Genomic DNA, 9,360 nt, shown 5'->3' on the forward strand with positions numbered 1-9,360 from the left:
ACTTTATGTTCTTCATCGACCAAACTGCCTGGAGCAATGAAATTTAACTATATTCCGAATATAGACTATATTGTAAATAAAGAAAAGAAATTGTTTGGCATATCACCTTACTAATCATAATGGAGAAGAACCGAAGGGGAAATCAGTTTTCAGTGGACACTTTTTGTCTTGAAAATGTTTCCCTGTTGCGATGTGTATCTCGAACGAAGGCAAGAGCGCTTGTTTCGCTCCGCGGTAATAAATGTATATTTGTTTAGAATTTTAGCTAAAGTTTTCAGTCTGCAGTCTGCGTTTTACACTAAGCGATACTTAGTATGAGTCACACAAGCTCAAGCATTGATCTATTCTGTAAGCCTACTGTGTCCTGATTATAATTACTGTTAATGGTCGTTACTTTCCATTGATATAGACGAATCAAAGTCAATTGCGACAGATTTCTCGATGTTTTACTCTATTATGTGCGGGCGAGAAAAATATTCTCGCGAGCAAATATCTCTTCCGATAAAAGCCTAAGCATTTGGCGTCACGTGGACGACTTTGTTTTGTTTGAAATTATTTCTTACTCTGTGAGGGAGTTGTTAAAAAGTTCCCAAAATTTGGTGGAAAATTAACCTCACAGGACCCCATAGGGCTGATATCCAGAACCGGGATGGAAAACGATGAATTATTCCAAACGGCAAATTCATCATGCCCCAGGGAATGTCAGTGTATCCTCCAAACACATATTGTTCACTTTTGATGATGGTAACCGTATGATTTTTGCCATCACACCTACTGTGAAAGGCACTGGCAGCCCAGCCGTGAGTGGAGGCGCGGTAACACAGCACCCACTGAGGGTTCAATCCAACAGCAGGCGTCAGGAACTGATAAAGGCGACTTTGGTAAGATACATTTCCACCTATTACTGCCGATTTGTAAGACAAACCTGTAATAAAAAGGTTTAAAAACAAGGACTTATAAAACTTGTGTACAGTGAGGTAATGGCTACTATCCAAAAGCATATACGTCGACAGCAAAAGGCGATTTTCTGACATCGCGGAAAAGCAAGGAAATCTAAGGAAAAGTATTTTTTAAAAAAATAATATGAGTAATTTCAAATTGTCGTTTTAGCAAAGCTACGGTGTCCTCAATTTAGACTTGATGCCGATATGGAAGTTTACTTTTTTACTATTTGCCGCAAGTAGTATATCGCCCCGGGTATACAGCTTGAAATAGACAAAATAAAAGGGAGTCAGATCAGCCGCTCGTATAGCAATGTAGTAAGTAGGGAAAGGAGATCACTGGTACTGGTACGTGTCGGAAAGTATTTCAAAACGTTCAGATTTATGTTTGCTATGCAGAGGAGTGGAAACGTCTCTGAGATGTGCATCTTTATCATAATCCACTCTGGGGCATGCCAGGGATCCGCTCCTTGAAATAACTGTTTTTTAGAACGAGCATCTTGGTGGAGGGATATTCTTGTCGACAGGGTAAATTCCTTCCTATCATTCCTTCGATATACAAATATGCTCGGAAGAACGAAATTTCCGCTGGGAAAGGAAAGAGATTAAAGTCTCCAGGTAACTAGTTAAATAATTATTGTTTTATATTATCTGCTGGTTAGACGCACTGTGACAAATCAACTCGTTGTGTGCCACTTTCCTGTGGCTACAAATTAGCGAATACGCAGTTTTATTGGTTGTCGATCGATTATCAGCTTTGTGACCCTATTATATATTTAAGCACGCATTTTGAAACATTGGTGATGATTTATGCGACGGTTACCTGTTTCATATCGTTTCCCATTAAAGCTTGGTGTGCAGCTGCAGTTGAATCCGTTCACTCGGTCTGTGCAGGTTCCGTTGTTCTTACAGGGATGATTTGCACAGTCATCGATATCTGTTTTAGAAGAGAAGATTGATAGGAGAAAATTACAACAGACGATGTTATATTTGACGGAGCCCGAGCAAAATTAACAACACAACTCTATTTGTACCCCGCCGCGATAGTACTTTCAATCTACAGTAATGTTTAAAATTTAAATTGGAACTACGCCACAGTTTGAGCATCTGGAAAAATTCAGCCTAAACTATTCCAGATCGTCGTTTGTATTGCGTGTTAATCTTAACCATCCTTGTTCCTTTACGGTTTATTATTATTTATTTATCTGTATTATTTTTTGGCGTCCGTAACCATCTTTGTTCCTTTATGGTTTATTACTATCTCTCTATTTTCAGGTTTCCCTCAATTTCAAGGTGACTGAGCTTTACTGTCTACTATCCGCCTACGTACTGTCCGCCTAAAATAACCACAAGAATTTGGATACAGGACAGCCACTCTTACTGAACACAATGGAGGCAAAACAGATCACTACCGCTTTGCTTGAAAGTACTTGAAAACTTTTCGAGTTTATGTTTGCTATTGAGAAAAGATTTCAGATGTCCGCCATTATCATAATTCAGTCAGGGACTAGCAACGCATCTGCTCCTTGAAATGTTTGTTCCACAGACGATTGCTTGCTCACTGGGAAACTTATTGCCACCCGCCGTCTTCAAGTAAATAGCAATTTTTTTTTCCCTCAAGGCCTATATAATCGCTATTGCTGTTGATGTTACCATGTATGGAACTTTTTTCCCTTTTAAACCTAGGGTATAGTTATTTAAACCCAGATAGCTTGAGAGGCTCAAAATGTAAAATCTAAAGGGTTAAAAGAAAGAAAGAAACTAAGTTCTGGTGTAGCCAAGCAACATTTTGGACTTTAAAATTATATTGGCGAGATCATTCATGAGTTCAAGTGTTATTGTCGTCTTACCTGTTTGACACGTACTTCCTGTGTATCCTTTCACACAAAGACACACATAGCTGTTTTTCTCATACATTGCCACGCAAGATCCACCGTTTGGCATGGTCCACTCATACATAGAGACTAAGAAATAAAGTGATATTTAGTAACTGAAGGTAAGCTAAGCAAAGCTAAGCTAAAGCTAAGAAATAAACTGAAATTTAGTAACTGAAGGCAAGCTAAGCTCAAAGCTAAGGCAGGCCAAATAAACACCATCATGGTTAATGACGACTCTGCGTTTTATTTCGCTAATAACAAAGTAGTTCCAAAGGCAGGAAGAAAAAAAAAACGAAATTGACTGAAAGCTTTCCCGCTCGGAGTGAATTCACTTTGATCGATGGTGGAAAACATTTAGGCAAAAACATACCCCAACTTCATTTAGAAAAGAAATTGTTTAAGTAATTGTACACTAAAAAAACATTTCTTACAGGATCTTGAGGACAATACTATTCCACCCAATGAAATTATGCTAATAACTGGACAAAAATGTATACGTATAAATTCGTTTAGTAACTATTCGGCTATTTCCGAGAAAACCGACGACAACCCATTTCGGCCGTTTTATCAGGATCTAGAGGACAGGAACTTTCTGGTCGCGTAATGATTCCGTGTTCTCCAAAAATGAGACTGGATTAAATTGCGACGATATCGAGAGTTCAACCGAGTACAAGTACAGAAACGTTCCCTTTTTTCTGCCAGTGCCAAGCAGGATCATCAAATGTTTTCGCGAATTCGACAAAGGAAAGCAGTGAGACTGACCAATAAAAGTTCAAACGAAAACGAATTATCAGTGACAGTGGCGAAAGCCGGGTTAAACAAGTTTTGCATTAACATCTTTTTGGAGTGCAAAAAGTGTTGTAACTTTGGGTTGCTTTTTCTATAGAATACACAAATATCGGTTTAATATCAGCATGTGGGCAAATGACCTTAAATAAAAATAACTAAAAATATCAAGATCATCTTATGCATCTCATGACTCCAAGAGAGCCATAGGTATTTTTTTTTTCTGAAATCAGCCAAATTAACATCCGTAAATCTGCTCCCTCCGACCTTCTGTTTTTGCTTCATGTAAAATAAATTAGAGAGGGATTCAACTGTTTGTTAGGTTTTGTTGTGCGAGCTTTAAGATCTAACTGATTTATTACTCTGTTTGACTGGAGACTCGAGTTTTAACTTGTTTTTACTCGTAACTGTCGGCGGAACAAAAATGGTCTTCTTAAGAGAAGGATCCTGTTTTCCCGTTGGAAACTTTACCGATGGAAATTTCTGTTTCATTTGAGGGTTTCTACTTTTCTTCCTCACAAGTTCTTGGAAAAGTTCAAGGAAATGAAAAATAACCAAGTATTCCGTTATATTTAATTTTTACCGCTGCTCTCATTCGTAAGATATTGCTTTTGCTGCTGAATAAAAAGAAAAGGAAAAAAAAAAATAGATTTTCGTATCTTCGCGGCGCTCATATATCAGGCAACTTTTGTAAAGAAAATGAGTGGGTAGTTTTTTGCGAAAAAATTGAAATGACAAGATCTTCCTGTGTGGATATTTTATGCTTCATGAAAAATAAATGAGACAGGAAGTTAACGAATGCTTGTTAGCTGTGGCTTTCTTTAACTAGCTTCAAGGTCTAACCTACTAAGTTTGATTGGAGTCTTTAGTTTGTCGTTGTTTTTATCCCTAATTGTAGGTTGAACGATAATATTACACCTCTCAAGTCAAGTATTCTATTATATTTATTTTTAATCCCTTTTAACAGGCTGCGCTCGTTCGTAAAATATTGATTTTACTACTCGGAATTAAAATTTATTTCCTTTGGGCCCCCTTGTCATATCCTTTATATATTTTTTCTACCCTAATATTTCTGTAGAAAAAAATGAGGGCGCAGTTTTCGCTGGAAAAAAAAAAAGCAAATTAAGTAAACAGATCGTCTTGTGTGGATGTGCTTTGTTTCATAAAACGTCATACACTGAGTCAACGTGGCTGTTAGCTTTGTTTTACGAGCTTAAAAGGTCAAACCTAATCAGTCTTGTATTCTCGCTTGTGTTTTCTTGTAAATGTCAGTTGAACAAAATTAGGCCTTTCAAGTCATTTATCCGGTGATTCTGTTCTATTTAGGACATTTGTATTGACATTATACATCACTGCTAAAGAATTTCAAAAGTTTGATCCAATCTCTCGCAAGAACTTGACGATATTAGTTTACAGAGAAAAAAAAAAAAAACAAAACAAAACAAAACAAAAAAAAAAAAAACAACTATTATCAGAATGCATTTCAAAGAGTGTCATAGTGAACTACTTACCCCAATACTGAAGTGATAGAAAGATTGGCTGCTGATAAACTTGTCCGAGTTGTTGTACTTGTCCGATGGGAGTAGTTCACATAACATTCTTTCGTTGACGTCATAAAATGCAGCCAGGTTAAAGGAGAAACATGACGGTATATTAACACATGCAACGCCACATTCTTTTCCATTGAGAACATAGTCCGTACCAAGACTTGTGATGTTAGGTACGAGAACTTGTGGGCCTTGAATTTGGCAAAGGCGACGTCATTGTGAACTCCTCGGCTGATACCTTGAGCGCGTGCATCAATGACGTTAGGTGAACCTGTATTGATTTCAACCGGTAGATAAATAATTACGAAGAGAGTTTCCTTATAGTTTCTGTGCGGCCGTTGCAACACTTGCTTTCCGAAAAACTCTCAAACCGTCAGTTGTATGCAGCTTCCTAGTTTAGTTCATTAGTCCCGTGTAAACAGCTTCTCCAATACCTGTTGTTAAGTTACGAAACCTCGGTTAGCAGTGACTGTGGTAAACTTCTCTCGTAAAAACACTTCAATATCTTGGCGCGCTAGTCAAGTGTTCCATGCTGTTAAAATCCAACGATCCTAGCTGAAGGAGATCGAAATAGGAAAGCCTGTTTTTTTTTTGTTTTTTGTTTTTTGTTTTTTTCAAACAAGTATTGTGATCTTTTTAAGTTTTTTTTTGAACTGATAATACTTGAATTATGATTCCTTATGGCTTCTCTCAAAACGCTAAGATAGATCAAGACACTGCTAAATATAATTAGGTTTATTTGCAGGACGTAACTGTTAAGAATCTCAGAAAAGTGAAGCAAGTTAGGGCAGTTGTAACACAAACCTTGGACAAACAGATGTTCTGTTCATTGTTCCCTGTTAAATGTCGTTTTTGCACATGATGGTGATGAATATTAAGCGCATGTTTGTGCATTGGTTAGATACTCTGGCTGATCGAAATGTTTTGTCAATTTAGTAATAGCCAAAGAAAAATTGTGTTGTATGAAGAAATGTTACTTTGAAGTAGAATTTTGATTAAGTCCCTCAAAGAACAACAAAACACGCTCACCAATATCGTGTCCACTTAATTTGTCCAATTATTGCATACTCGATATTCAGTTTGGTATAGTATAACTGAATATTTCCTAATTCGATTTTAGAGTTTTTACAGGCCACATTAATATATGTATTTTTTTTCATAAAGCATTTGTTCAATTTTATGTGGCATTAAACGTGAGTTAGATTTCAGTGAAATGTGCGTAGTATTGTTCTCGACCACAAGAAGCTGACGATAACAGGAAAAAACTGTGCCGAGTGTCATTATGTTATAATCAAATTACTGGCAAGCAGGCCCTTGCAATCCTCGTATTACTGTTCTTATTAACCGAGCAGGAAGTCTGTATTGGAGATTATTATATGGCTGTGTCTCACAAGGACTGGGAACTACCGAATTCACGAATTTGATTGGCTGAAATCGATATTGACCGCGGTCTAGATTTTCCAATCTAGACCGGCATCTCGACCGATTACATTTTGCCGTGAAAAAGTTGCAAACCAAATACAAAAATATTGACTATTTTCTTCCAAAATATTAGTTCCAGAAAATATTCATATTATGGAAGTGCCAAGCCTGATGAGAAAAAAAAGTAAAGAGGACGAGCAAACTTTGGCAGAATTAAGTTCAGCTCATCGCCGTTCGCAAGCAGAATGTCAGCTTGTACAAACCAGTTACATTAAACGAATTAATTTTTTTCTTGTTTGCAATGTAATAAACACCTTATTAACCGAGCTTAGTCGGTCTGTATGTGAGAATTTTGGCCTTGGTCGTGTGTACAGACCTCACTGCGTTCGGTCTGTACTCCCGACCTCGGTCAAGATTCTCCCATACAGACCTCCTGCTCGGTTGATAAGAGCTAAATCTTGATCGAGGTCGTGAATACAGACCGAGGTCTGTGCACACGATCGAGATCAAGATTCTCCCATACAGAACTACTAAGCTGGGTTAATAAGATGGTTATTACATGGCAAACAAGAAAAAATTAATTCGTTTAATGTAAATTCTTTTATACTAGCCGACATTTTGCCTGCGAACGGCCGAGATGAGCTTAGCTTAAATTTGCTAAATTTTGCCTGTCCTCTTTACTGTTTTGTAATCAGGCTTTTTGGCAATTCCATTGAACTAATATTCTTAGAAGGAAATAGTCAATATTTTTGTATTTAAGTTTGCAACGTTTTCACCGCAAGGGTGTAGACTGTCCACGGTCAATATCGGTTTCAGCCAACCAAATTCGTGAATTCGTTAGCTCGCAGTTCTTGTGAGACACAGCCATATAATAAATCCTATATGTGTAGATCTAGCAATGATGGGAAGTGAGCTAAAACGTGTTGCCTTTAGGACTGTTTAGAAAATATTTAAGATTGTGCGCACGCTCTCGATAGTCTATAGGTGTGTTTAGATGAGAGTATATGTAGACACGATTGTGACAAGAAATATTTTATAAAAGCAATAGGGGACTTTTTAATCCCGTGTTTACATCTAAACACGAGGAGGGTTGGAAAATTCGTGACAGTTATGCAACCCATCGACGTATGGTGTATGACTAATCTGACAGTAAACTGGTGGTCAACGTCTTTTAAATGAGACTTTCGAGCGCATTTGACTAGATTCGAACAAACAGGTTTTGAGTTTGAGAAAGTTGCCAGGTTTATTGACATACATTTATCAGAGTAGACAGTCATTGTACTGTTTTAGTACCAAAATATTTGTATTTTTGTCAAATAATGTATTTGGTGATAATTCAGAGGGGACGTTGATCATAAGAAACTAACGCCTTCCAAACTAAAATGTGGTGTTCCAATTTGATAAAATTCAGAGTAAATACTGAGAACCACTTCAAAAATGGCTACTTTTTCGGTGTAAAATAGAAACCTGTCTCGGAGAAAAGTTATTTTTACGTTGCAGGCTTGGAAGTTTCGTTGGAAAAGAGTGCAAAATTGGCCTAAAGTGAAACGTAGAGCTTAGACGGAAATCTATGATTGCCATTTAATTCCAAAGACGATATCTGCAATATACTAAGAATCTTAAACTGGTGTTAAAACTCAGAGGAAAAGTTTCCCTGTTTGCAAGGAATGAAAAAATTCTTCCGAGCAATTTCCTATTCTTTATTTGAACTGAAATGTAATGTTTAAGTCACGCGTAAGAAACTAAATGATTTTTTTGAATTTCTTGTCTCGAGAGGTACCTCCATAGAAAACGATTCAAAATTTCTGATCCCCCAAACAACACAAGAGAGGATTCAAAATTTCCGATCCCCCAAAGAACACTAGAAAGGGTTCAGAATTTCTGATCTCCCAAAGAACATTAGAAAAGGTTCAGAATTTCTGATCCCCCAAAGAACACTAGAAAGGGTTCAGAATTTCTGATCCCCCAAAGAACTCTAGAAAGGGTTCAGAATTTCTGATCTCCCAAAGAACATTAGAAAAGGTTCAGAATTTCTGATCCCCCAAAGAACACTAGAAAGGGTTCAGAATTTCTGATCCCCCAAAGAACTCTAGAAAGGGTTCAGAATTTCTGATCCCCCAAAGAACACAGGAGAAGATTCAGAATTTCTGATCCCCTGCAAAGCCAGTGTTACATCCAATGTAGCCACATTAAATCATAACACTGAAGACAGGGTTTAGATCTTGCTGCCTGCCTGAACAATGTCTAATCAAAATAAAATCTGAATCTCTCAAAAAAGGAAAGCGCGATGGGTGCACGATCTTTTTTACATTCACGATCTTTTTTACATTAAATTGTACATTTTGGTGAAATTGGATGTATTGTCCCTGGCGGACTCAACTGAACACTTCTTTTTCTCCTTCCAATAGGCCAAAACCTTTCGGAAACACAAACTTTTTCGGCATCAAATACCAGTACCCTTCGGAATTTTTCCAAATTGGAATGCCACATTTTAGTTTGGAAGGCGTTAACTACTGGAAAACAATGTTTCAGTTTGGTTATATAACGTTGCCGCACTTTTCTGAATCAACTCGCTGAATTAGGAATGATTAACATTACAGGCAGGCTTGATCGTTAACCATTCTGCGGTCATACTTGACGTCAGGTAAAAGCCGTAGTATATATATGAAAGGAAAGACATCTAACATATCTCACTCAACTAAAAATGGGTTATATAATGTTAAACAAAATATAAGAATTTATGGTGGTTGCAAGAGGTGTCTTTTATGCCCATTCAATTTTGCCCGA

At 37.3% G+C, this 9,360-nt stretch overlaps 1 pseudogene; it reads right to left on the bottom strand.

Moving 5' to 3' along the window:
* Nucleotides 1-578: 578 nt before the first annotated feature.
* LOC149105064 (uncharacterized) lies at nt 579-5,981 on the bottom strand (annotated as a pseudogene).
* Between the last annotated feature and the right edge of the window lie 3,379 nt (nt 5,982-9,360).

Source organism: Orbicella faveolata, unplaced genomic scaffold (assembly GCF_042242905.1).
Source record: "Orbicella faveolata isolate gen_17 unplaced genomic scaffold, um_ofav_v1 contig_34, whole genome shotgun sequence".
In the NCBI taxonomy this organism is placed as follows: domain Eukaryota; kingdom Metazoa; phylum Cnidaria; class Anthozoa; order Scleractinia; family Merulinidae; genus Orbicella; species Orbicella faveolata.